Source organism: Lepisma saccharinum, chromosome 20 (assembly GCF_977018435.1).
Source record: "Lepisma saccharinum chromosome 20, izLepSacc3.1, whole genome shotgun sequence".
Lineage (NCBI taxonomy): Eukaryota > Metazoa > Arthropoda > Insecta > Zygentoma > Lepismatidae > Lepisma > Lepisma saccharinum.
In genome coordinates this window covers 22,856,290-22,861,940 of record NC_139248.1, presented here as the reverse complement: position 1 = coordinate 22,861,940, position 5,651 = coordinate 22,856,290, and positions in this window count along the sequence as shown.

Below are 5,651 nucleotides of genomic sequence, written 5' to 3'. Positions count from 1 at the left end.
GCTTATACCTTGGTGCAACCTATCTTGACAGTGACGTCAGCTGGGACCACACTGCAACTTGACGTATCACTCCATGCCAAGCATGAATAATTCACTCCGTCACATTTGCGTCTCAGAGTCCGCAGGGAAAGTACGTACATAGAAGGAGCGGAACGTTCTTGTGTGCAGCTGATCTTCATGCGGAGAAATGTCAATGCTTGGCGCTAATGAAATACGAACACAAAAAGATAAACAAATTACAAAGTTAAAAATATATTTGGACTGAGAAACTAAAGGACTTTTAATGTTTTGAAGACGTGTATTAAACGAAGCACTAATATAAAGTAAACTTTGTTTTTACCAGTCTTCCACGAAAGCTAGTCTTGATGCATTTTTTCTCAAAGCATTGTTTGGTAATTCTCATTGCGAACAGAATGATAGGATTATCCATTATCCATGACAATTACGCTATTTGGTTGCAGTTTGGGCATAATATCAACGAACCACGTCTCAGAATGCTGCCTCAATGCCTTTTCTCGAACGAAATAACAAACAAACACTTTCCACAAAACCATCTTCGCTTCCTAAATACACAACAACGAACTTTCCTTTTTTCTCCTAAGGCTGAACTCTGAGCCTAGATGGAAAGCATACCAATTTGACAGGCACGTACATGGACGTCCACAGGATTTTTTCCAGGAAGGGGCAAGGATGGTATTTTTCCAGGGGGAGGGCAAAAAGCCACATTTTCCCCAATAATAATGTTGTTCCCTTAAAAAACATTGCTTAAATTTGAATTTATCATATTCGTTCATTAATTAACACATATTATTGTGGCTGAAATGAAATTATATGTGTCAAATATATAATTTTTAGTTGACTTTCATTTTCCAGGGGAGGGGGGCATGGCCCCCCCTTCCGGATGCCCATGGGTACGTATCTAAAAATACATTTCGGGGAGGGTCTGACCAAGTGTCTCAATAATAATAATATAATTAGAATAATTATATTGAACATTAATTTAATATGTAAATTAATTAATATTGCATTGTTGTTATTACATGAATTGGTAAAAATGGTAAAATAATAGAATAAGAATATCCATTCATTATGTAACTTATGTGTAGTTAAGATCGTCAAAATTTGTGGAAAAGTAACAACCTTGGCAAGGAAATTAATGTCAAATGGAGACATATGCGTAGAATTGAATAATTATTGAATAACAACAAAAGGACTTGGATCATATTGTATTTGGCAAGAATAATTATACTGTGATCACGTTTAATTGCCTATTGGGATTGACGAAAAGTGAAATTGGTGATTAATATTTCATGCATTATCATCATCACAAGTAGTAATGTGCATACATTTTTGGAAGCCGTATGAGCGAAATTCCTTGCCTTGCAATAAGTTCAGCGGGGTATAACCATCGATTTATAACAAATGCTAAAGAGTTATATTTTAAATATTTAATTTTAATACATGCCAAGTCTTTCGGGGGAGGTCCGAATCTATGCTCCCCCTAAATACATCCTTGCAATGTGAAACAACTGTTGTGCCCTCCCAGTCTTTGTTTACAGAATGGCCGAAGGCCGACATTAACTCATGTCTCATACATGTAATGAAGATTTTTTTCACAGCATTCCGATCATGGGCATCCGGAAGGGGGGCCTTGGCCCCCCCTGGAAAATGAAAGTCAACCAAAATATATGTATTTCACACATATAATTTCATTTTAGCCACAATAATATGTGTTAATTATAGCATGAACACCTTCCTTGCTCCTCCCTGGAAAAAATCCTGCGGACGTCGGATCCGATATCGCTTTATTGGTGCAGATATTGGTGGAGCCAAGCAACAATGTCGTCTACGAATGCTTTCTTAGCTTAATACTAATCCAGGTCGTACAAAATACGCCTCAATGTTGATATGCTTATGGATCAAGATCTCAATCAATCACTTTTCCCACTGTTGGAAATTTAGTTTTCCCATTGCCCTGCCCCTAAACGTTTTCGTGACAATTGAACTCGTAGTTTCAACACAATTACGTAGCATACACGAATACGTTTATACATTCCCCCTCCCACATGACTATTCATAGTTTTCCCTCTACAAAGCGATTTAAAGTAACCCCTGCCCAGATCTCGCTTGCTGAGTCAAGGAACCCAAACATATTTTTTTAAGCTTTGACTTGCAGCAAAACAATCGTACCAGATACTCTTCATTTCAACAGATTTTTTTTCAGAATCTATCATCTGTAATACATTTCGTGCTTCAAGTAAGGAACTATATTTTTGTGCTCAAGTCTCGCGAACTTGCCGTTCGAAGGCGCGTTGCCATCCGGCATTCATTAACTGAATCCAAATAAGTTTCATACAGTTTATTATGTTTATGTTTCGTGATCATTTTAATGGTTATTTATTATACATTATTATATTCTGCAAGAGTCCTCGCATTGTGACATTTTGAAATTCCTTCCCTTGTATCTTAATCTATTGAATTTAATTCCCTTGTTTTTCTTTTATCCGAGTGCAGACAGCGAAAGTATGAACGCTGTAGGTTTGCAATGCTTTTACGACGTCACTGTCAAGATAGGTTGCACCTAAGTATAGGCTCAATAATAATAATAATAAAGATCAAAGGCAGGAAAAGATGGCAACATGAGGAATTGAGGAATGACTACTAAAAAGTACACATACCCCCCCCTTCGAAAATCCTGGGCACACTACTGCCAGGGACGGCGCTACAGAGGGGATGGGTTGAAGTCCCCCAAACTGTGCCTCAGCCCCCCCTGTAGCCCCCTTAGATTTTTGTAGTATTGTAGATGCATTTCAACCGAAAACTTAATAAGTAAAATTTCCATTTTCCATTATGAAACTTCCATTGGGTCAAGTACAATGTTCAAGTACATTTTCTAGTTGAGTTAGATCGCAATTACTTTATTACAATGTGTTCTGAAATCAATGGGCTACTGGCAGGGGCGGCGCTGGAAATTTTCGACCGGGTGGGCAGAAGCTGTATATTGATAGATTAGGGTGGGTAGGTATAAATGTAAGATCATATATATGCATGTAAGCAGTGACGTGCACTGAGGAGTAGCTAGTCTAGCAGAGATAGATCAATCAATCTCACATCTCGAATTATATTCAAATCACAATATTTATTGTCTTGTTAAAGCCACCACAGCTCATATGCAACACCTTCTTTTCCACGCACTTCTCGTCCATCGGTGTTCTCCGCGGGCAAAGCAGGCTGGATACCCTAGCTCGCTCTTCTTCAGCCAGGCCAGTTTCCAAGTAGAAACGGCCGGCCCAAGGAAAAGGAAGATTTCTACCTCTAGTTCCCTTGCCCCCACGCCCCCCGCTGCAATGGTTGAAAGCCCAGGCTTTCAGGTCCCCCAGTCTATCTCCTATAGGACAGATAGGGGATTGGTTTCTCATAATTTTTTTGTAAATCCTCTAAAGAACTCAGGGTAAAATTTTCTGCAGTACTTATGTTCTCTGTATTTACACAACCTTTTACACGTTGTACAATATGTGTGTATGTATAATATGGGATGTAGTTTTATTATTTATAAAATAGGAACGTGTTATGTGCAGACAATAATGTTATGCTTTCTTTCTTTTTTTCTTTTTCAAATATGGAATATATAATGATTAAATTACAAATATGTGCTCAGGCTCTCTCTGACTCTCGTTTTAGTAGTGTTTTATTTAAATATACTAATATATTGGCCTGTAACAGTCATAAATACGGATGTATTTATTTGGGCAAGAGAACGCGTGTTCATATTGTTGTTGGTTTGGTTTATTTTACTTCGCTTTTCTGCCACATTTGGTTATCGCGAAAATGAGGATTGAGTGATGATATGATGAAATTGGTGAAGGGACCTCATATGAACAATCCAGGCCAGGATTCGAACCCGTGATGAGTGCGCATTCTTGTCCTATGTGTTGCAGTGAATAATGAAATAATTTGGAATGAAAAATGTATCTCAGAACTCAAAAAGTCAAATTAATATCATTGAAGAAACTACAAAAAAGTGTGTTGTGTTTTGTTTCCTGTCACCAAATCAACCAAGCGCGGGGGAGTGGTTATCACAGCGCGCTAAGACACCAGGCATTCTGGGTTCGAACCCCGACCTTGGCATGGGTGTTCCCTGTGCTCGTCCCTTAATCAGTTTCATCGTATCATCTTCACAATTAACCAAATGTGACAAAAAAGCGACGCTAAGTAACAAAAATGAAATCAAATCATTGATTGATTGCTGAAATTGGTTTATTTTACTTCGCTTTTCCGCCACCTTTGGTACAACAAAATAGATGAAGGAACACACACAAAGAACACAAATGGCCAATCCGAGATTCGAACCCAGGATCTCTGGCTTAGAGTCAAATCAAATAGTTTTTTATTTTCGAATGTGGTTGGGGGTTACGTGTACTTTTTTCTAGTACTCATTCATAATTGTGCAATATTTTCCCGTTATTGACATTCTTCTTTTTTGAAGGAATACTGGCCCTAAAGGGAGGAGGGGTGTGACTCACACCAACCCCCCCCCCCCTTGAGCACGCCACTGACTGCTACCCCAAGTGTCGACGTCACCGCACGTCACTGCATGTAAGACACACATAAGTATGACATATGCATATGTATCACCTCTCTTACTCCCGATTTCCTTTCACTTGTTTTCCCTTTCCTTTTCATCCTATCTGTTTTACTCCCCAATGCCTTCTTATATCTTTCTTTCTCAGCTTGTTTTACCTTTCTCTCTTTCACTTTCTCTCCTTCAATTCTTCTCTTAACTTACATGCACACACACATCACATATGTGTGTGTGTGTTTGGTGTCTTTCCTCTTTCCTTTCTAATCTATTCTCGCATCTATTTCCACTTCTTTGTCTCCAATGGACAGGGGCGTATCCAGAAATAAAATTTGAAGGGGGGGGGGAGTCCAGCCAGGGGTGCCCATCCTCCAAGGCCATTGGCGTGTTCCCCTCTATAATAATACGATGATAGTTATCTACAGTTAGGATGATAGCAATTTCAGAATTGAATCTGTTAACACTTTTCAGAAGCACTTTGAAATATTTCACTGAACTCTTCATTTGAAATTTCATGAGTTTCTGAAGCAGTTCTGTGACGTCTCTTGGATTAAGAAAGAGCAGAGGCTAAATTGTGATGAGGGTTTTAGATACTTTGACAACTGTACAGTAAAACTGAAAACCTTTTCACAATTAAGGAAGTCCACTTTTCAATTGCGGCTAGATTACTTGCTTGGGATGGTTCACTCAGACAGCTCCACTTAACTGACAAGGTTGAAGACGTTTAACCAAAACATGGAGTGAATCATGTTTTTTTAGAAATCGAGTTTCACGCACTAACAATAGTTTGTTTTTACTGTCTGGTACATAATGCAATAAATATATTTATTTCTTGTATTTCACCTCTGCATTTATTATTTATAAAAAAAACACAAACTTCACTTACTGTACCAAAACAGTTTCAGCTGATATATCACTACCTAGTGTAATAAAAAAAATAAAAAAAATTGGATGTTATTTTCGGAATCCGCAAACCACCGAGAATTTTCTATACCTGCCACATCAAGTGTCTCATTGGAAAGTATGCTGAACCTCCATAGCATTTTCAAAAAGAAGAAGGGAATTGGGGGCC